The following is a 24597-nucleotide window of genomic DNA, read 5'->3' on the forward strand; positions in this document are numbered from 1 at the left end:
TGCTTATAAGAATGACTGATGCAACTGTAACCATGTCGCTGTAAAGAGCACATATTTCCCAGTAGCTCTTTTAAAGTGTCCGTTTTTTTCTTTAATTGTGTCCATCTCCACTAGAAGATCAGACATTGCTTCTCTGTTATTTAACGATTCCTTCATCTAATCTTCAGTTAAAAGCTGTTTCTCGTAATGAGCGCTTTTATTATCAAGGGGTTTTATAAGCACCCAATTCTTCTTTTGTAATTTTCTGATTCATTGTTTGACTTCTTTATCTTCCATATGTGAAAATTCTTCGGAATGCTTTGCATTTGAGATTTGTAAGATTTTTTTGAACTTCATTTTCAGTCTATGGAAATTGTTTAAAGTAGCAGATAAATTCTTTCTGGTGTTGATGGATGAATGTTGAACCACGTATGAATGAAATTCTAGCAGTGGACAAATTAAATGGAATCCTGTAAGGTACTGCTATACGCGAAATCACGCTTTACAAGTCTGCGCTCAGCAAGTACCTGTTGTATTAGAAATGATAGGCTACGAAACGTGACTTGAAGAATCATATGAGGTATCTAGAATGCAGATTGGTAGTTTAGTCGTGATAAATAAACAGTCTATACAGATGACCGGAAATAATAAAAATTTAGATGGATTAACTATAAAGTATTTTACTCCTGGACCATTAGTCATAAACAGTACTTGTGTAAAAACAGATTAAAGTATATGGATTCCCTGTTTAAGAAAGGAATTTCTTTCTGACAGTATGCAGTCTGTACCATACCTGGAATAGGGAGGTGTTGCATCTTCAGGGAAACAAAATCTTTTATTCTGTAATTTTTACTGAAAATGTGTGTTTAAATTTTGTTACCTAGATAACAAAATTAGATAACCCTATTTTTAACTCTTTTTATATGAAAATGAAACCAAATACAGACAAAGAAATAAAATTGCATTCCTTCCCTTAGTGCAGTTATGTGCAACTTTAACTTAAAGGGAGCCAATTTTGAGTTTATAAAATTTTGGCGAGCACAAGTATCTAGTGCACTTTTAATATTTAAGAAAGGAATTTCTTTCTGACAGTATGCAGTCTGTACCATACCTGGAATAGGGAGGTGTTGCATCTTCAGGGAAACAAAATCTTTTATTCTGTAATTTTTACTGAAAATGTGTGTTTAAATTTTGTTACCTAGATAACAAAATTAGATAACCCTATTTTTAACTCTTTTTATATGAAAATGAAACCAAATACAGACAAAGAAATAAAATTGCATTCCTTCCCTTAGTGCAGTTATGTGCAACTTTAACTTAAAGGGAGCCAATTTTGAGTTTATAAAATTTTGGCGAGCACAAGTATCTAGTGCACTTTTAATATTTCAGTTATAAATACATTACACAAAGTATAAAAATGTGTGGTATAATAAGTTAAAGAAAAGGTATACTCTTTGCATTATTTACAAAAAATTCAGCAAGATGAAAGTTAAATACAGGGAAATCGTATTTTAATGTGAAATTTAACACTGCATTTCTTCTGCGAGTTTTTTTTTTTTTTGCCTCTGATACATGCGATGTTATGGCTAAATCCTTGCAGTCGTTGGGATGTTGATTTGTTATCCCGTATCTAAACATTGATTTTAACAAGTTCATTGTTGAAAATCCTCTTTCACATTTTTAAGCAGATTGGAAGCAGGAATTTATCTTTTTAAAAGTTTAACTGTTCATGATGTTTCTGTTCTAGGACTATTCAATTGGCTTTTTGTGATATTCTTGATCTTAATTAGGACGAAAATCAGTTATTTCCATTTCTTGATCAATAGAATGGTTATTTAACATATTTGCAATCTTTTACCATTTTTCTTAAATACTAGTATTATGTAATGGGTTTGAAGTGAATGAAGTAGTTAGCCTAATTTTAAATACACTAAACACATCTAATTGAGAAACTAATTTAAGCTCGATGAGATTTTCCAAATGATTCTTTCAGTTTTCTTATATTTCATCCCTTAGTTCTCCAGATTTTCAATGGGGCAAAACGTACATTACATTATGGTAAAAATGTATATTCCTCATATTTGTGTAATATTTTCACAAAATTAATTTTGATTTAAAATGAATTTATAATACCCTTTAATTCAAAGACTCTAGTTTAGTTCTCTCGCCCCCTCCCTCAAATTTAAGATTTAGTTACTATGTCTGTAAGAATGGCTAAATCATAGAACCAGGTATGTTCAATAATTTCTTCATAAGTTTTGTTTCTGGATTTTTAAAATTCTTCTATGAAACTTTTGTAACAGAAGCTGGGATGGAACCCGGGCAGCCAGACAGAATGTCCCTTCCCTGAGTGAAAAGTTCTATCATTTCTTTGAAAGTGACCTGATAATATTTCAGAATAAACCCTCATAACACTAATAAATGTATATAGATTTTTTAATGTTTATTTAATGTGTGTTTGGTTCTTAAAATATTTTGAGCTATTATATTACTAATTCTGTATGTGAATTAACACAGTTTAATATAGAACACCTGCTTCAAGGCTAAAGGTAAAGTATTTGAATAATGTTCTACCTTTTGTCTGTTTTCAGACGCAGGTTCTGTTCTACAATTTACGGAATTTCTGGGTATTGGACATCTCACATAGGTGACAAAATTTCATTCCTATGTGTAGGTTTCATAGTACAATAGGTTGAGCATCCCTACATTAGTATTTGACTTTGATTCCTTCGAAAGAAAAAGGAGTATCTTAGTTTTCTTGAATTTTTGGTCAAAATTTTAGTATGTAGGTAATTGCAATAGCTCTTCCACGAAATTGCATTTAAATTTTTTGTAACATTTCAAAATGCTGTATCATTCAATGGCATTTGATGTGTTTTAGCTTGCTATATTAAAGCTGGGCTCGAACCCGGGCAGCTATACAATATGTTCTTTCCCTGAGTGAAATATTTCTATAATTACATTAAAGTCACCTGGTAATATTTCAAGATAATTTCTGGTATATCGGACTAAGCTGTCCTCTCTCATGGATGAGAGTACCTGCATTGCAGTCATGCTTTTAGTAACAATGTAGCACATTGCTGGAGTTTAAAACAAAGAAGGCGACTCTTGAAGTTTTATATATTAAGAAACAATATTAGATATTTCTCTTTGTGTATAATTATTCTTTAATATCAAAGTAGTTAAAATCTAATGATTCCTTTTTTCCCCTTTTGGCCCCTTCTAGTGTAATTTGTGATCATTTTTGTGCACTCTTGGAATGCAGAACATGATATCGTGAAAGAAAAAGAATGGATGAATAATGCAGAGCAAAAAGACATCTGTGGCTGGTAATTCTTGTTTTATATCAACTTTATTTCCACTAGAAATACTTGAATGTTATAATTTGTCCATCCCTTTTCACATGTTGCTTTATATTGAAGCTTTACTAGTTATTTATTTTACATGAACGTGTCACATTATGTTTTAATGTTTAGGGTAGCATTTGTTCATTAATTTCGTAGGTTTTGAATTTCATATTGAAGTGTATGAATTGGTGCTTTCTCTATATTGTATTGTAATATTCGAAGTGAGGTTGAACTGTTAATCACACTATAATTATCAGAAGTCTGAGATTTGTTAGAGTTCTGTTGCTTCGTAGTGGTTTCAAAAGTACTGCTGTGATGTAATTTTTTCCCAAGTGGCCTCCTTTCACATTACGAGGAGGAGGCTAAACATTTTCCTCTCTGTGTGGCCTAATATTTTCCATGTCCAACGGGGTCTTGTCTTCCCAACAGGCCAGTGTAATTGCACTGCCTGGGTATAAACCAATTTTGTTTCAGTTTTTTCCGAATTTAGAGTCTCTCTATCAAGTGCTGTTTCTCTTAAAACCATTGAAAGTTAAGTGTTGAATAAAAAAGAAATGTAAATAAAAATTTAATGTATACTCGTAAAGAAAGTTAGTGGAGCCAAATTGTCTTCTGTTAAGGATGCTCAAAATGTGCTTTTTCTTAGTTGTTTTAAGCATACTTTATTATATTTTGTCCCTAATCTGAACAATTTTGGCATATTGTGAAGTTTTATGAACCAATTTGCGAAGATCTCTTTAAAATCGATTAAAAAATATTCATTTTGAAATAAAATCAGAGATGTTTTATTATTATCGAAGTAAAATTCTGCAGACTAACTTTCAACTTGGTTTTGAAAAGCACTCTGAAAGTTTCTTTAGGACTTGTTTTCGTTCTCTTGGCAAATACATGACAGAATTATTTTTTGAAAAAGCTGATGTCTTTTGCTTATAAGAATGACTGATGCAACTGTAACCATGTCGCCGTAAAGAGCACATATTTCCCAGTAGCTCTTTTAAAGTGTCCGTTTTTTTCTTTAATTGTGTCCATCTCCACTAGAAGATCAGACATTGCTTCTCTGTTATTTAACGATTCCTTCATCTAATCTTCAGTTAAAAGCTGTTTCTCGTAATGAGCGCTTTTATTATCAAGGGGTTTTATAAGCACCCAATTCTTCTTTTGTAATTTTCTGATTCATTGTTTGACTTCTTTATCTTCCATATGTGAAAATTCTTCGGAATGCTTTGCATTTGAGATTTGTAAGATTTTTTTGAACTTCATTTTCAGTCTATGGAAATTGTTTAAAGTAGCAGATAAATTCTTTCTGGTGTTGATGGATGAATGTTGAACCACGTATGAATGAAATTCTAGCAGTGGACAAATTAAATGGAATCCTGTAAGGTACTGCTATACGCGAAATCACGCTTTACAAGTCTGCGCTCAGCAAGTACCTGTTGTATTAGAAATGATAGGCTACGAAACGTGACTTGAAGAATCATATGAGGTATCTAGAATGCAGATTGGTAGTTTAGTCGTGATAAATAAACAGTCTATACAGATGACCAGAAATAATAAAAATTTAGATGGATTAACTATAAAGTATTTTACTCCTGGACCATTAGTCATAAACAGTACTTGTGTAAAAACAGATTAAAGTATATGGATTCCCTGTTTAAGAAAGGAATTTCTTTCTGACAGTATGCAGTCTGTACCATACCTGGAATAGGGAGGTGTTGCATCTTCAGGGAAACAAAATCTTTTATTCTGTAATTTTTACTGAAAATGTGTGTTTAAATTTTGTTACCTAGATAACAAAATTAGATAACCCTATTTTTAACTCTTTTTATATGAAAATGAAACCAAATACAGACAAAGAAATAAAATTGCATTCCTTCCCTTAGTGCAGTTATGTGCAACTTTAACTTAAAGGGAGCCAATTTTGAGTTTATAAAATTTTGGCGAGCACAAGTATCTAGTGCACTTTTAATATTTCAGTTATAAATACATTACACAAAGTATAAAAATGTGTGGTATAATAAGTTAAAGAAAAGGTATACTCTTTGCATTATTTACAAAAAATTCAGCAAGATGAAAGTTAAATACAGGGAAATCGTATTTTAATGTGAAATTTAACACTGCATTTCTTCTGCGAGTTTTTTTTTTTTTTTTGCCTCTGATACATGCGATGTTATGGCTAAATCCTTGCAGTCGTTGGGATGTTGATTTGTTATCCCGTATCTAAACATTGATTTTAACAAGTTCATTGTTGAAAATCCTCTTTCACATTTTTAAGCAGATTGGAAGCAGGAATTTATCTTTTTAAAAGTTTAACTGTTCATGATGTTTCTGTTCTAGGACTATTCAATTGGCTTTTTGTGATATTCTTGATCTTAATTAGGACGAAAATCAGTTATTTCCATTTCTTGATCAATAGAATTGTTATTTAACATATTTGCAATCTTTTACCATTTTTCTTAAATACTAGTATTATGTAATGGGTTTGAAGTGAATGAAGTAGTTAGCCTAATTTTAAATACACTAAACACATCTAATTGAGAAACTAATTTAAGCTCGATGAGATTTTCCAAATGATTCTTTCAGTTTTCTTATATTTCATCCCTTAGTTCTCCAGATTTTCAATGGGGCAAAACGTACATTACATTATGGTAAAAATGTATATTCCTCATATTTGTGTAATATTTTCACAAAATTAATTTTGATTTAAAATGAATTTATAATACCCTTTAATTCAAAGACTCTAGTTTAGTTCTCTCGCCCCCTCCCTCAAATTTAAGATTTAGTTACTATAGGTCTGTAAGAATGGCTAAATCATAGAACCAGTTATGTTCAATAATTTCTTCATAAGTTTTGTTTCTGGATTTTTAAAATTCTTCTATGAAACTTTTGTAACAGAAGCTGGGATGGAACCCGGGCAGCCAGACAGAATGTCCCTTCCGTGAGTGAAAAGTTCTATCATTTCTTTGAAAGTGACCTGATAATATTTCAGAATAAACCCTCATAACACTAATAAATGTATATAAATTTTTTAATGTTTATTTAATGTGTGTTTGGTTCTTAAAATATTTTGAGCTATTATATTACTAATTCTGTATGTGAATTAACACAGTTTAATATAGAACACCTGCTTCAAGGCTAAAGGTAAAGTATTTGAATAATGTTCTACCTTTCGTCTGTTTTCAGACGCAGGTTCTATTCTACAATTTACGGAATTTCTGGGTATTGGACATCTCACATAGGTGACGAAATTTCATTCCTATGTGTAGGTTTCATAGTACAATAGGTTGAGCATCCCTACATTAGTATTTGACTTTGATTCCTTCGAAAGAAAAAGGAGTATCTTAGTTTTCTTGAATTTTTGGTCAAAATTTTAGTATGTAGGTAATTGCAATAGCTCTTCCACGAAATTGCATTTAAATTTTTTGTAACATTTCAAAATGCTGTATCATTCAATGGCATTTGATGTGTTTTAGCTTGCTATATTAAAGCTGGGCTCGAACCCGTGCAGCTATACAATATGTTCTTTCCCTGAGTGAAATATTTCTATAATTACATTAAAGTCACCTGGTAATATTTCAAGATAATTTCTGGTATATCGGACTAAGCTGTCCTCTCTCATGGATGAGAGTACCTGCATTGCAGTCATGCTTTTAGTAACAATGTAGCACATTGCTGGAGTTTAAAACAAAGAAGGCGACTCTTGAAGTTTTATATATTAAGAAACAATATTAGATATTTCTCTTTGTGTATAATTATTCTTTAATATCAAAGTAGTTAAAATCTAATGATTCCTTTTTTCCCCTTTTGGCCCCTTCTAGTGTAATTTGTGATCATTTTTGTGCACTCTTGGAATGCAGAACATGATATCGTGAAAGAAAAAGAACGGATGAATAATGCAGAGCAAAAAGACATCTGTGGCTGGTAATTCTTGTTTTATATCAACTTTATTTCCACTAGAAATACTTGAATGTTATAATTTGTCCATCCCTTTTCACATGTTGCTTTATATTGAAGCTTTACTAGTTATTTATTTTACATGAACGTGTCACATTATGTTTTAATGTTTAGGGTAGCATTTGTTCATTAATTTCGTAGGTTTTGAATTTCATATTGAAGTGTATGAATTGGTGCTTTCTCTATATTGTATTGTAATATTCGAAGTGAGGTTGAACTGTTAATCACACTATAATTATCAGAAGTCTTAGATTTGTTAGAGTTCTGTTGCTTCGTAGTGGTTTCAAAAGTACTGCTGTGATGTAATTTTTTCCCAAGTGGCCTCCTTTCACATTACGAGGAGGAGGCTAAACATTTTCCTCTCTGTGTGGCCTAATATTTTCCATGTCCAACGGGGTCTTGTCTTCCCAACAGGCCAGTGTAATTGCACTGCCTGGGTATAAACCAATTTTGTTTCAGTTTTTTCCGAATTTAGAGTCTCTCTATCAAGTGTTGTTTCTCTTAAAACCATTGAAAGTTAAGTGTTGAATAAAAAAGAAATGTAAATAAAAATTTAATGTATACTCGTAAAGAAAGTTAGTGGAGCCAAATTGTCTTCTGTTAAGGATGCTCAAAATGTGCTTTTTCTTAGTTGTTTTAAGCATACTTTATTATATTTTGTCCCTAATCTGAACAATTTTGGCATATTGTGAAGTTTTATGAACCAATTTGCGAAGATCTCTTTAAAATCGATTAAAAAATATTCATTTTGAAATAAAATCAGAGATGTTTTATTATTATCGAAGTAAAATTCTGCAGACTAACTTTCAACTTGGTTTTGAAAAGCACTCTGAAAGTTTCTTTAGGACTTGTTTTCGTTCTCTTGGCAAATACATGACAGAATTATTTTTTGAAAAAGCTGATGTCTTTTGCTTATAAGAATGACTGATGCAACTGTAACCATGTCGCTGTAAAGAGCACATATTTCCCAGTAGCTCTTTTAAAGTGTCCGTTTTTTTCTTTAATTGTGTCCATCTCCACTAGAAGATCAGACATTGCTTCTCTGTTATTTAACGATTCCTTCATCTAATCTTCAGTTAAAAGCTGTTTCTCGTAATGAGCGCTTTTATTATCAAGGGGTTTTATAAGCACCCAATTCTTCTTTTGTAATTTTCTGATTCATTGTTTGACTTCTTTATCTTCCATATGTGAAAATTCTTCGGAATGCTTTGCATTTGAGATTTGTAAGATTTTTTTGAACTTCATTTTCAGTCTATGGAAATTGTTTAAAGTAGCAGATAAATTCTTTCTGGTGTTGATGGATGAATGTTGAACCACGTATGAATGAAATTCTAGCAGTGGACAAATTAAATGGAATCCTGTAAGGTACTGCTATACGCGAAATCACGCTTTACAAGTCTGCGCTCAGCAAGTACCTGTTGTATTAGAAATGATAGGCTACGAAACGTGACTTGAAGAATCATATGAGGTATCTAGAATGCAGATTGGTAGTTTAGTCGTGATAAATAAACAGTCTATACAGATGACCGGAAATAATAAAAATTTAGATGGATTAACTATAAAGTATTTTACTCCTGGACCATTAGTCATAAACAGTACTTGTGTAAAAACAGATTAAAGTATATGGATTCCCTGTTTAAGAAAGGAATTTCTTTCTGACAGTATGCAGTCTGTACCATACCTGGAATAGGGAGGTGTTGCATCTTCAGGGAAACAAAATCTTTTATTCTGTAATTTTTACTGAAAATGTGTGTTTAAATTTTGTTACCTAGATAACAAAATTAGATAACCCTATTTTTAACTCTTTTTATATGAAAATGAAACCAAATACAGACAAAGAAATAAAATTGCATTCCTTCCCTTAGTGCAGTTATGTGCAACTTTAACTTAAAGGGAGCCAATTTTGAGTTTATAAAATTTTGGCGAGCACAAGTATCTAGTGCACTTTTAATATTTAAGAAAGGAATTTCTTTCTGACAGTATGCAGTCTGTACCATACCTGGAATAGGGAGGTGTTGCATCTTCAGGGAAACAAAATCTTTTATTCTGTAATTTTTACTGAAAATGTGTGTTTAAATTTTGTTACCTAGATAACAAAATTAGATAACCCTATTTTTAACTCTTTTTATATGAAAATGAAACCAAATACAGACAAAGAAATAAAATTGCATTCCTTCCCTTAGTGCAGTTATGTGCAACTTTAACTTAAAGGGAGCCAATTTTGAGTTTATAAAATTTTGGCGAGCACAAGTATCTAGTGCACTTTTAATATTTCAGTTATAAATACATTACACAAAGTATAAAAATGTGTGGTATAATAAGTTAAAGAAAAGGTATACTCTTTGCATTATTTACAAAAAATTCAGCAAGATGAAAGTTAAATACAGGGAAATCGTATTTTAATGTGAAATTTAACACTGCATTTCTTCTGCGAGTTTTTTTTTTTTTTGCCTCTGATACATGCGATGTTATGGCTAAATCCTTGCAGTCGTTGGGATGTTGATTTGTTATCCCGTATCTAAACATTGATTTTAACAAGTTCATTGTTGAAAATCCTCTTTCACATTTTTAAGCAGATTGGAAGCAGGAATTTATCTTTTTAAAAGTTTAACTGTTCATGATGTTTCTGTTCTAGGACTATTCAATTGGCTTTTTGTGATATTCTTGATCTTAATTAGGACGAAAATCAGTTATTTCCATTTCTTGATCAATAGAATGGTTATTTAACATATTTGCAATCTTTTACCATTTTTCTTAAATACTAGTATTATGTAATGGGTTTGAAGTGAATGAAGTAGTTAGCCTAATTTTAAATACACTAAACACATCTAATTGAGAAACTAATTTAAGCTCGATGAGATTTTCCAAATGATTCTTTCAGTTTTCTTATATTTCATCCCTTAGTTCTCCAGATTTTCAATGGGGCAAAACGTACATTACATTATGGTAAAAATGTATATTCCTCATATTTGTGTAATATTTTCACAAAATTAATTTTGATTTAAAATGAATTTATAATACCCTTTAATTCAAAGACTCTAGTTTAGTTCTCTCGCCCCCTCCCTCAAATTTAAGATTTAGTTACTATGTCTGTAAGAATGGCTAAATCATAGAACCAGGTATGTTCAATAATTTCTTCATAAGTTTTGTTTCTGGATTTTTAAAATTCTTCTATGAAACTTTTGTAACAGAAGCTGGGATGGAACCCGGGCAGCCAGACAGAATGTCCCTTCCCTGAGTGAAAAGTTCTATCATTTCTTTGAAAGTGACCTGATAATATTTCAGAATAAACCCTCATAACACTAATAAATGTATATAGATTTTTTAATGTTTATTTAATGTGTGTTTGGTTCTTAAAATATTTTGAGCTATTATATTACTAATTCTGTATGTGAATTAACACAGTTTAATATAGAACACCTGCTTCAAGGCTAAAGGTAAAGTATTTGAATAATGTTCTACCTTTTGTCTGTTTTCAGACGCAGGTTCTGTTCTACAATTTACGGAATTTCTGGGTATTGGACATCTCACATAGGTGACAAAATTTCATTCCTATGTGTAGGTTTCATAGTACAATAGGTTGAGCATCCCTACATTAGTATTTGACTTTGATTCCTTCGAAAGAAAAAGGAGTATCTTAGTTTTCTTGAATTTTTGGTCAAAATTTTAGTATGTAGGTAATTGCAATAGCTCTTCCACGAAATTGCATTTAAATTTTTTGTAACATTTCAAAATGCTGTATCATTCAATGGCATTTGATGTGTTTTAGCTTGCTATATTAAAGCTGGGCTCGAACCCGGGCAGCTATACAATATGTTCTTTCCCTGAGTGAAATATTTCTATAATTACATTAAAGTCACCTGGTAATATTTCAAGATAATTTCTGGTATATCGGACTAAGCTGTCCTCTCTCATGGATGAGAGTACCTGCATTGCAGTCATGCTTTTAGTAACAATGTAGCACATTGCTGGAGTTTAAAACAAAGAAGGCGACTCTTGAAGTTTTATATATTAAGAAACAATATTAGATATTTCTCTTTGTGTATAATTATTCTTTAATATCAAAGTAGTTAAAATCTAATGATTCCTTTTTTCCCCTTTTGGCCCCTTCTAGTGTAATTTGTGATCATTTTTGTGCACTCTTGGAATGCAGAACATGATATCGTGAAAGAAAAAGAATGGATGAATAATGCAGAGCAAAAAGACATCTGTGGCTGGTAATTCTTGTTTTATATCAACTTTATTTCCACTAGAAATACTTGAATGTTATAATTTGTCCATCCCTTTTCACATGTTGCTTTATATTGAAGCTTTACTAGTTATTTATTTTACATGAACGTGTCACATTATGTTTTAATGTTTAGGGTAGCATTTGTTCATTAATTTCGTAGGTTTTGAATTTCATATTGAAGTGTATGAATTGGTGCTTTCTCTATATTGTATTGTAATATTCGAAGTGAGGTTGAACTGTTAATCACACTATAATTATCAGAAGTCTGAGATTTGTTAGAGTTCTGTTGCTTCGTAGTGGTTTCAAAAGTACTGCTGTGATGTAATTTTTTCCCAAGTGGCCTCCTTTCACATTACGAGGAGGAGGCTAAACATTTTCCTCTCTGTGTGGCCTAATATTTTCCATGTCCAACGGGGTCTTGTCTTCCCAACAGGCCAGTGTAATTGCACTGCCTGGGTATAAACCAATTTTGTTTCAGTTTTTTCCGAATTTAGAGTCTCTCTATCAAGTGCTGTTTCTCTTAAAACCATTGAAAGTTAAGTGTTGAATAAAAAAGAAATGTAAATAAAAATTTAATGTATACTCGTAAAGAAAGTTAGTGGAGCCAAATTGTCTTCTGTTAAGGATGCTCAAAATGTGCTTTTTCTTAGTTGTTTTAAGCATACTTTATTATATTTTGTCCCTAATCTGAACAATTTTGGCATATTGTGAAGTTTTATGAACCAATTTGCGAAGATCTCTTTAAAATCGATTAAAAAATATTCATTTTGAAATAAAATCAGAGATGTTTTATTATTATCGAAGTAAAATTCTGCAGACTAACTTTCAACTTGGTTTTGAAAAGCACTCTGAAAGTTTCTTTAGGACTTGTTTTCGTTCTCTTGGCAAATACATGACAGAATTATTTTTTGAAAAAGCTGATGTCTTTTGCTTATAAGAATGACTGATGCAACTGTAACCATGTCGCTGTAAAGAGCACATATTTCCCAGTAGCTCTTTTAAAGTGTCCGTTTTTTTCTTTAATTGTGTCCATCTCCACTAGAAGATCAGACATTGCTTCTCTGTTATTTAACGATTCCTTCATCTAATCTTCAGTTAAAAGCTGTTTCTCGTAATGAGCGCTTTTATTATCAAGGGGTTTTATAAGCACCCAATTCTTCTTTTGTAATTTTCTGATTCATTGTTTGACTTCTTTATCTTCCATATGTGAAAATTCTTCGGAATGCTTTGCATTTGAGATTTGCAAGATTTTTTTGAACTTCATTTTCAGTCTATGGAAATTGTTTAAAGTAGCAGATAAATTCTTTCTGGTGTTGATGGATGAATGTTGAACCACGTATGAATGAAATTCTAGCAGTGGACAAATTAAATGGAATCCTGTAAGGTACTGCTATACGCGAAATCACGCTTTACAAGTCTGCGCTCAGCAAGTACCTGTTGTATTAGAAATGATAGGCTAAGAAACGTGACTTGAAGAATCATATGAGGTATCTAGAATGCAGATTGGTAGTTTAGTCGTGATAAATAAACAGTCTATACAGATGACTGGAAATAATAAAAATTTAGATGGATTAACTATAAAGTATTTTACTCCTGGACCATTAGTCATAAACAGTACTTGTGTAAAAACAGATTAAAGTATATGGATTCCCTGTTTAAGAAAGGAATTTCTTTCTGACAGTATGCAGTCTGTACCATACCTGGAATAGGGAGGTGTTGCATCTTCAGGGAAACAAAATCTTTTATTCTGTAATTTTTACTGAAAATGTGTGTTTAAATTTTGTTACCTAGATAACAAAATTAGATAACCCTATTTTTAACTCTTTTTATATGAAAATGAAACCAAATACAGACAAAGAAATAAAATTGCATTCCTTCCCTTAGTGCAGTTATGTGCAACTTTAACTTAAAGGGAGCCAATTTTGAGTTTATAAAATTTTGGCGAGCACAAGTATCTAGTGCACTTTTAATATTTCAGTTATAAATACATTACACAAAGTATAAAAATGTGTGGTATAATAAGTTAAAGAAAAGGTATACTCTTTGCATTATTTACAAAAAATTCAGCAAGATGAAAGTTAAATACAGGGAAATCGTATTTTAATGTGAAATTTAACACTGCATTTCTTCTGCGAGTTTTTTTTTTTTTTGCCTCTGATACATGCGATGTTATGGCTAAATCCTTGCAGTCGTTGGGATGTTGATTTGTTATCCCGTATCTAAACATTGATTTTAACAAGTTCATTGTTGAAAATCCTCTTTCACATTTTTAAGCAGATTGGAAGCAGGAATTTATCTTTTTAAAAGTTTAACTGTTCATGATGTTTCTGTTCTAGGACTATTCAATTGGCTTTTTGTGATATTCTTGATCTTAATTAGGACGAAAATCAGTTATTTCCATTTCTTGATCAATAGAATTGTTATTTAACATATTTGCAATCTTTTACCATTTTTCTTAAATACTAGTATTATGTAATGGGTTTGAAGTGAATGAAGTAGTTAGCCTAATTTTAAATACACTAAAAACATCTAATTTAGAAACTAATTTAAGCTCGATGAGATTTTCCAAATGATTCTTTCAGTTTTCTTATATTTCACCCCTTAGTTCTCCAGATTTTCAAAGGGGCAAAACGTACATTACATTATGGTAAAAATGTATATTCCTCATATTTGTGTAATATTTTCAGAAAATTAATTTTGATTTAAAATGAACTTATAATACCCTTTAATTCAAAGACTCTAGTTTAGTTCTCTCGCCCCCTCCCTCAAATTTAAGATTTAGTTACTATGTCTGTAAGAATGGCTAAATCATAGAACCAGGTATGTTCAATAATTTCTTCATAAGTTTTGTTTCTGGATTTTTAAAATTCTTCTATGAAACTTTTGTAACAGAAGCTGGGATGGAACCCGGGCAGCCAGACAGAATGTCCCTTCCCTGAGTGAAAAGTTCTATCATTTCTTTGAAAGTGACCTGATAATATTTCAGAATAAACCCTCATAACACTAATAAATGTATATAGATTTTTTAATGTTTATTTAATGTGTGTTTGGTTCTTAAAATATTTTGAGCTATTATATTACTAATTCTGTATGTGAATTAACACAGTTTAATATAGAACACCTGCTTCAAGGCTAAAGGTAAAGTATTTGAATAATGTTCTACCTTTTGTCTGTTTTCAGACGCAGGTTCTATTCTACAATTTACGGAATTTCTGGGTATTGGACATCTCACATAGGTGACAAAATTTCATTCCTATGTGTAGGTTTCATAGTACAATAGGTTGAGCATCCCTACATTAGTATTTGACTTTGATTCCTTCGAAAGAAAAAGGAGTATCTTAGTTTTCTTGAATTTTTGGTCAAAATTTTAGTATGTAGGTAATTGCAATAGCTCTTCCACGAAATTGCATTTAAATTTTTTGTAACATTTCAAAATGCTGTATCATTCAATGGCATTTGATGTGTTTTAGCTTGCTATATTAAAGCTGGGCTCGAACCCGGGCAGCTATACAATATGTTCTTTCCCTGAGTGAAATATTTCTATAATTACATTAAAGTCACCTGGTAATATTTCAAGATAATTTCTGGTATATCGGACTAAGCTGTCCTCTCTCATGGATGAGAGTACCTGCATTGCAGTCATGCTTTTAGTAACAATGTAGCACATTGCTGGAGTTTAAAACAAAGAAGGCGACTCTTGAAGTTTTATATATTAAGAAACAATATTAGATATTTCTCTTTGTGTATAATTATTCTTTAATATCAAAGTAGTTAAAATCTAATGATTCCTTTTTTCCCCTTTTGGCCCCTTCTAGTGTAATTTGTGATCATTTTTGTGCACTCTTGGAATGCAGAACATGATATCGTGAAAGAAAAAGAACGGATGAATAATGCAGAGCAAAAAGACATCTGTGGCTGGTAATTCTTGTTTTATATCAACTTTATTTCCACTAGAAATACTTGAATGTTATAATTTGTCCATCCCTTTTCACATGTTGCTTTATATTGAAGCTTTACTAGTTATTTATTTTACATGAACGTGTCACATTATGTTTTAATGTTTAGGGTAGCATTTGTTCATTAATTTCGTAGGTTTTGAATTTCATATTGAAGTGTATGAATTGGTGCTTTCTCTATATTGTATTGTAATATTCGAAGTGAGGTTGAACTGTTAATCACACTATAATTATCAGAAGTCTGAGATTTGTTAGAGTTCTGTTGCTTCGTAGTGGTTTCAAAAGTACTGCTGTGATGTAATTTTTTCCCAAGTGGCCTCCTTTCACATTACGAGGAGGAGGCTAAACATTTTCCTCTCTGTGTGGCCTAATATTTTCCATGTCCAACGGGGTCTTGTCTTCCCAACAGGCCAGTGTAATTGCACTGCCTGGGTATAAACCAATTTTGTTTCAGTTTTTTCCGAATTTAGAGTCTCTCTATCAAGTGCTGTTTCTCTTAAAACCATTGAAAGTTAAGTGTTGAATAAAAAAGAAATGTAAATAAAAATTTAATGTATACTCGTAAAGAAAGTTAGTGGAGCCAAATTGTCTTCTGTTAAGGATGCTCAAAATGTGCTTTTTCTTAGTTGTTTTAAGCATACTTTATTATATTTTGTCCCTAATCTGAACAATTTTGGCATATTGTGAAGTTTTATGAACCAATTTGCGAAGATCTCTTTAAAATCGATTAAAAAATATTCATTTTGAAATAAAATCAGAGATGTTTTATTATTATCGAAGTAAAATTCTGCAGACTAACTTTCAACTTGGTTTTGAAAAGCACTCTGAAAGTTTCTTTAGGACTTGTTTTCGTTCTCTTGGCAAATACATGACAGAATTATTTTTTGAAAAAGCTGATGTCTTTTGCTTATAAGAATGACTGATGCAACTGTAACCATGTCGCTGTAAAGAGCACATATTTCCCAGTAGCTCTTTTAAAGTGTCCGTTTTTTTCTTTAATTGTGTCCATCTCCACTAGAAGATCAGACATTGCTTCTCTGTTATTTAACGATTCCTTCATCTAATCTTCAGTTAAAAGCTGTTTCTCGTAATGAGCGCTTTTATTATCAAGGGGTTTTATAAGCACCCAATTCTTCTTTTGTAATTTTCTGATTCATTGTTTGACTTCTTTATCTTCCATATGTGAAAATTCTTCGGAATGCTTTGCATTTGAGATTTGTAAGATTTTTTTGAACTTCATTTTCAGTCTATGGAAATTGTTTAAAGTAGCAGATAAATTCTTTCTGGTGTTGATGGATGAATGTTGAACCACGTATGAATGAAATTCTAGCAGTGGACAAATTAAATGGAATCCTGTAAGGTACTGCTATACGCGAAATCACGCTTTACAAATCTGCGCTCAGCAAGTACCTGTTGTATTAGAAATGATAGGCTACGAAACGTGACTTGAAGAATCATATGAGGTATCTAGAATGCAGATTGGTAGTTTAGTCGTGATAAATAAACAGTCTATACAGATGACCGGAAATAATAAAAATTTAGATGGATTAACTATAAAGTATTTTACTCCTGGACCATTAGTCATAAACAGTACTTGTGTAAAAACAGATTAAAGTATATTGATTCCCTGTTTAAGAAAGGAATTTCTTTCTGACAGTATGCAGTCTGTACCATACCTGGAATAGGGAGGTGTTGCATCTTCAGGGAAACAAAATCTTTTATTCTGTAATTTTTACTGAAAATGTGTGTTTAAATTTTGTTACCTAGATAACAAAATTAGATAACCCTATTTTTAACTCTTTTTATATGAAAATGAAACCAAATACAGACAAAGAAATAAAATTGCATTCCTTCTCTTAGTGCAGTTATGTGCAACTTTAACTTAAAGGGAGCCAATTTTGAGTTTATAAAATTTTGGCGAGCACAAGTATCTAGTGCACTTTTAATATTTCAGTTATAAATACATTACACAAAGTATAAAAATGTGTGGTATAATAAGTTAAAGAAAAGGTATACTCTTTGCATTATTTACAAAAACTTCAGCAAGATGAAAGTTAAATACAGGGAAATCGTATTTTAATGTGAAATTTAACACTGCATTTCTTCTGCGAGTTTTTTTTTTTTTTTTTTTGCCTCTGATACATGCGATGTTATGGCTAAATCCTTGCAGTCGTTGGGATGTTGATTTGTTATCCCGTATCTAAACATTGATTTTAAGAAGTTCATTGTTGAAAATCCTCTTTCACATTTTTAAGCAGATTGGAAGCAGGAATTTATCTTTTTAAAAGTTTAACTGTTCATGATGTTTCTGTTCTAGGACTATTCAATTGGCTTTTTGTGATATTCTTGATCTTAATTAGGACGAAAATCAGTTATTTCCATTTCTTGATCAATAGAATTGTTATTTAACATATTTGCAATCTTTTACCATTTTTCTTAAATACTAGTATTATGTAATGGGTTTGAAGTGAATGAAGTAGTTAGCCTAATTTTAAATACACTAAAAACATCTAATTTAGAAACTAATTTAAGCTCGATGAGATTTTCAAAATGATTCTTTCAGTTTTCTTATATTTCACCCCTTAGTTCTCCAGATTTTCAAAGGGGCAAAACGTACATTACATTATGGTAAAAATGTATATTCCTCATATTTGTGTAATATTTTCAGAAAATTAATTTTGATTTAAAATGAATTTATAATACCCTTTAATTCAAAGACTCTAGTTTAGTTCTCTCGCCCCCTCCCTCAAATTTAAGATTTAGTTACTATGTCTGTAAGAATGGCTAAATCATAGAACCAGGTATGTTCAATAATTTCTTCATAAGTTTTGTTTCTGGATTTTTAAAATTCTTCTATGAAACTTTTGTAACAGAAGCTGGGATGGAACCCGGGCAGCCAGACAGAATGTCCCTTCCGTGAGTGAAAAGTTCTATCATTTCTTTGAAAGTGACCTGATAATATTTCAGAATAAACCCTCATAACACTAATAAATGTATATAAATTTTTTAATGTTTATTTAATGTGTGTTTGGTTCTTAAAATATTTTGAGCTATTATATTACTAATTCTGTATGTGAATTAACACAGTTTAATATAGAACACCTGCTTCAAGGCTAAAGGTAAAGTATTTGAATAATGTTCTACCTTTCGTCTGTTTTCAGACGCAGGTTCTATTCTACAATTTACGGAATTTCTGGGTATTGGACATCTCACATAGGTGACGAAATTTCATTCCTATGTGTAGGTTTCATAGTACAATAGGTTGAGCATCCCTACATTAGTATTTGACTTTGATTCCTTCGAAAGAAAAAGGAGTATCTTAGTTTTCTTGAATTTTTGGTCAAAATTTTAGTATGTAGGTAATTGCAATAGCTCTTCCACGAAATTGCATTTAAATTTTTTGTAACATTTCAAAATGCTGTATCATTCAATGGCATTTGATGTGTTTTAGCTTGCTATATTAAAGCTGGGCTCGAACCCGGGCAGCTATACAATATGTTCTTTCCCTGAGTGAAATATTTCTATAATTACATTAAAGTCACCTGGTAATATTTCAAGATAATTTCTGGTATATCGGACTAAGCTGTCCTCTCTCATGGATGAGAGTACCTGCATTGCAGTCATGCTTTTAGTAACAATGTAGCACATTGCTGGAGTTTAAAACAAAGAAGGCGACTCTTGAAGTTTTATATATTAAGAAACAATATTAGATATTTCTCTTTGTGTATAATTATTCTTTAATATCAAAGTAGTTAAAATCTAATGATTCCTTTTTTCCCCTTTTGGCCCCTTCTAGTGTAATTTGTGATCATTTTTGTGCACTCTTGGAATGCAGAACATGATATCGTGAAAGAAAAAGAACGGATGAATAATGCAGAGCAAAAAGACATCTGTGGCTGGTAATTCTTGTTTTATATCAACTTTATTTCCACTAGAAATACTTGAATGTTATAATTTGTCCATCCCTTTTCACATGTTGCTTTATATTGAAGCTTTACTAGTTATTTATTTTACATGAACGTGTCACATTATGTTTTAATGTTTAGGGTAGCATTTGTTCATTAATTTCGTAGGTTTTGAATTTCATATTGAAGTGTATGAATTGGTGCTTTCTCTATATTGTATTGTAATATTCGAAGTGAGGTTGAACTGTTAATCACACTATAATTATCAGAAATCTGAGATTTGTTAGAGTTCTGTTGCTTCGTAGTGGTTTCAAAAGTACTGCTGTGATGTAATTTTTTCCCAAGTGGCCTCCTTTCACATTACGAGGAGGAGGCTAAACATTTTCCTCTCTTTGTGGCCTAATATTTTCCATGTCCAACGGGGTCTTGTCTTCCCAACAGGCCAGTGTAATTGCACTGCCTGGGTATAAACCAATTTTGTTTGTTTTTTCCGAATTTAGAGTCTCTCTATCAAGTGCTGTTTCTCTTAAAACCATTGAAAGTTAAGTGTTGAATAAAAAAGAAATGTAAATAAAAATTTAATGTATACTCGTAAAGAAAGTTAGTGGAGCCAAATTGTTAAGGATGCTCAAAATGTGCTTTTTCTTAGTTGTTTTAAGCATACTTTATTATATTTTGTCCCTAATCTGAACAATTTTGGCATATTGTGAAGTTTTATGAACCAATTTGCGAAGATCTCTTTAAAATCGATTAAAAAATATTCATTTTGAAATAAAATCAGAGATGTTTTATTATTATCAAAGTAAAATTCTGCAGACTAACTTTCAACTTGGTTTTGAAAAGCACTCTGAAAGTTTCTTTAGGACTTGTTTTCGTTCTCTTGGCAAATACATGACAGAATTATTTTTTGAAAAAGCTGATGTCTTTTGCTTATAAGAATGACTGATGCAACTGTAACCATGTCGCTGTAAAGAGCACATATTTCCCAGTAGCTCTTTTAAAGTGTCCGTTTTTTTCTTTAATTGTGTCCATCTCCACTAGAAGATCAGACATTGCTTCTCTGTTATTTAACGATTCCTTCATCTAATCTTCAGTTAAAAGCTGTTTCTCGTAATGAGCGCTTTTATTATCAAGGGGTTTTATAAGCACCCAATTCTTCTTTTGTAATTTTCTGATTCATTGTTTGACTTCTTTATCTTCCATATGTGAAAATTCTTCGGAATGCTTTGCATTTGAGATTTGTAAGATTTTTTTGAACTTCATTTTCAGTCTATGGAAATTGTTTAAAGTAGCAGATAAATTCTTTCTGGTGTTGATGGATGAATGTTGAACCACGTATGAATGAAATTCTAGCAGTGGACAAATTAAATGGAATCCTGTAAGGTACTGCTATACGCGAAATCACGCTTTACAAGTCTGCGCTCAGCAAGTACCTGTTGTATTAGAAATGATAGGCTACGAAACGTGACTTGAAGAATCATATGAGGTATCTAGAATGCAGATTGGTAGTTTAGTCGTGATAAATAAACAGTCTATACAGATGACCGGAAATAATAAAAATTTAGATGGATTAACTATAAAGTATTTTACTCCTGGACCATTAGTCATAAACAGTACTTGTGTAAAAACAGATTAAAGTATATGGATTCCCTGTTTAAGAAAGGAATTTCTTTCTGACAGTATGCAGTCTGTACCATACCTGGAATAGGGAGGTGTTGCATCTTCAGGGAAACAAAATCTTTTATTCTGTAATTTTTACTGAAAATGTGTGTTTAAATTTTGTTACCTAGATAACAAAATTAGATAACCCTATTTTTAACTCTTTTTATATGAAAATGAAACCAAATACAGACAAAGAAATAAAATTGCATTCCTTCCCTTAGTGCAGTTATGTGCAACTTTAACTTAAAGGGAGCCAATTTTGAGTTTATAAAATTTTGGCGAGCACAAGTATCTAGTGCACTTTTAATATTTCAGTTATAAATACATTACACAAAGTATAAAAATGTGTGGTATAATAAGTTAAAGAAAAGGTATACTCTTTGCATTATTTACAAAAAATTCAGCAAGATGAAAGTTAAATACAGGGAAATCGTATTTTAATGTGAAATTTAACACTGCATTTCTTCTGCGAGTTTTTTTTTTTTTTTTTGCCTCTGATACATGCGATGTTATGGCTAAATCCTTGCAATCGTTGGGATGTTGATTTGTTATCCCGTATCTAAACTTTGATTTTAACAAGTTCATTGTTGAAAATCCTCTTTCACATTTTTAAGCAGATTGGAAGCAGGAATTTATCTTTTTAAAAGTTTAACTGTTCATGATGTTTCTGTTCTAGGACTATTCAATTGGCTTTTTGTGATATTCTTGATCTTAATTAGGACGAAAATCAGTTATTTCCATTTCTTGATCAATAGAATTGTTATTTAACATATTTGCAATCTTTTACCATTTTTCTTAAATACTAGTATTATGTAATGGGTTTGAAGTGAATGAAGTAGTTAGCCTAATTTTAAATACACTAAAAACATCTAATTTAGAAACTAATTTAAGCTCGATGAGATTTTCCAAATGATTCTTTCAGTTTTCTTATATTTCACCCCTTAGTTCTCCAGATTTTCAAAGGGGCAAAACGTACATTACATTATGGTAAAAATGTATATTCCTCATATTTGTGTAATATTTTCAGAAAATTAATTTTGATTTAAAATGAACTTATAATACCCTTTAATTCAAAGACTCTAGTTTAGTTCTCTCGCCCCCTCCCTCAAATTTAAGATTTAGTTACTATGTCTGTAAGAATGGCTAAATCATAGAACCAGGTATGTTCAATAATTTCTTCATAAGTTTTGTTTCTGGATTTTTAAAATTCTTCTATGAAACTTTTGTAACAGAAGCTGGGATGGAACCCGGGCAGCCAGACAGAATGTCCCTTCCGTGAGTGAAAAGTTCTATCATTTCTTTGAAAGTGACCTGATAATATTTCAGAATAAACCCTCATAACACTAATAAATGTATATAAATTTTTTAATGTTTATTTAATGTGTGTTTGGTTCTTAAAATATTTTGAGCTATTATATTACTAATTCTGTATGTGAATTAACACAGTTTAATATAGAACACCTGCTTCAAGGCTAAAGGTAAAGTATTTGAATAATGTTCTACCTTTCGTCTGTTTTCAGACGCAGGTTCTATTCTACAATTTACGGAATTTCTGGGTATTGGACATCTCACATAGCTGACAAAATTTCATTCCTATGTGTAGGTTTCATAGTACAATAGGTTGAGCATCCCTACATTAGTATTTGACTTTGATTCCTTCGAAAGAAAAAGGAGTATCTTAGTTTTCTTGAATTTTTGGTCAAAATTTTAGTATGTAGGTAATTGCAATAGCTCTTCCACGAAATTGCATTTAAATTTTTTGTAACATTTCAAAATGCTGTATCATTCAATGGCATTTGATGTGTTTTAGCTTGCTATATTAAAGCTGGGCTCGAACCCGGGCAGCTATACAATATGTTCTTTCCCTGAGTGAAATATTTCTATAATTACATTAAAGTCACCTGGTAATATTTCAAGATAATTTCTGGTATATCGGACTAAGCTGTCCTCTCTCATGGATGAGAGTACCTGCATTGCAGTCATGCTTTTAGTAACAATGTAGCACATTGCTGGAGTTTAAAACAAAGAAGGCGACTCTTGAAGTTTTATATATTAAGAAACAATATTAGATATTTCTCTTTGTGTATAATTATTCTTTAATATCAAAGTAGTTAAAATCTAATGATTCCTTTTTTCCCCTTTTGGCCCCTTCTAGTGTAATTTGTGATCATTTTTGTGCACTCTTGGAATGCAGAACATGATATCGTGAAAGAAAAAGAACGGATGAATAATGCAGAACAAAAAGACATCTGTGGCTGGTAATTCTTGTTTTATATCAACTTTATTTCCACTAGAAATACTTGAATGTTATAATTTGTCCATCCCTTTTCACATGTTGCTTTATATTGAAGCTTTACTAGTTATTTATTTTACATGAACGTGTCACATTATGTTTTAATGTTTAGGGTAGCATTTGTTCATTAATTTCATAGGTTTTGAATTTCATATTGAAGTGTATGAATTGGTGCTTTCTCTATATTGTATTGTAATATTCGAAGTGAGGTTGAACTGTTAATCACACTATAATTATCAGAAGTCTGAGATTTGTTAGAGTTCTGTTGCTTCGTAGTGGTTTCAAAAGTACTGCTGTGATGTAATTTTTTCCCAAGTGGCCTCCTTTCACATTACGAGGAGGAGGCTAAACATTTTCCTCTCTGTGTGGCCTAATATTTTCCATGTCCAACGGGGTCTTGTCTTCCCAACAGGCCAGTGTAATTGCACTGCCTGGGTATAAACCAATTTTGTTTCAGTTTTTTCCGAATTTAGAGTCTCTCTATCAAGTGCTGTTTCTCTTAAAACCATTGAAAGTTAAGTGTTGAATAAAAAAGAAATGTAAATAAAAATTTAATGTATACTCGTAAAGAAAGTTAGTGGAGCCAAATTGTCTTCTGTTAAGGATGCTCAAAATGTGCTTTTTCTTAGTTGTTTTAAGCATACTTTATTATATTTTGTCCCTAATCTGAACAATTTTGGCATATTGTGAAGTTTTATGAACCAATTTGCGAAGATCTCTTTAAAATCGATTAAAAAATATTCATTTTGAAATAAAATCAGAGATGTTTTATTATTATCGAAGTAAAATTCTGCAGACTAACTTTCAACTTGGTTTTGAAAAGCACTCTGAAAGTTTCTTTAGGACTTGTTTTCGTTCTCTTGGCAAATACATGACAGAATTATTTTTTGAAAAAGCTGATGTCTTTTGCTTATAAGAATGACTGATGCAACTGTAACCATGTCGCTGTAAAGAGCACATATTTCCCAGTAGCTCTTTTAAAGTGTCCGTTTTTTTCTTTAATTGTGTCCATCTCCACTAGAAGATCAGACATTGCTTCTCTGTTATTTAACGATTCCTTCATCTAATCTTCAGTTAAAAGCTGTTTCTCGTAATGAGCGCTTTTATTATCAAGGGGTTTTATAAGCACCCAATTCTTCTTTTGTAATTTTCTGATTCATTGTTTGACTTCTTTATCTTCCATATGTGAAAATTCTTCGGAATGCTTTGCATTTGAGATTTGTAAGATTTTTTTGAACTTCATTTTCAGTCTATGGAAATTGTTTAAAGTAGC

At 31.3% G+C, this 24597-nt stretch overlaps 1 long non-coding RNA gene across 1 annotated transcript in view; it reads left to right on the forward strand.

Moving 5' to 3' along the window:
- Positions 1-24597, forward strand: part of LOC146992870 (uncharacterized) — a 65500-nt gene that overhangs the window by 30408 nt on the left and 10495 nt on the right. Inside the window, exon 3 of the long non-coding RNA XR_015038958.1 lies at positions 23187-23289. This is a non-coding gene — a long non-coding RNA (uncharacterized LOC146992870). The remainder of the gene's footprint in view (positions 1-23186; positions 23290-24597) is intronic.

Source organism: Stegodyphus dumicola, chromosome X2 (genome assembly GCF_044657685.1).
Source record: "Stegodyphus dumicola isolate Sdum_Otavi_A_Nest chromosome X2, ASM4465768v1".
NCBI classification, from domain to species: Eukaryota; Metazoa; Arthropoda; class Arachnida; order Araneae; family Eresidae; genus Stegodyphus; species Stegodyphus dumicola.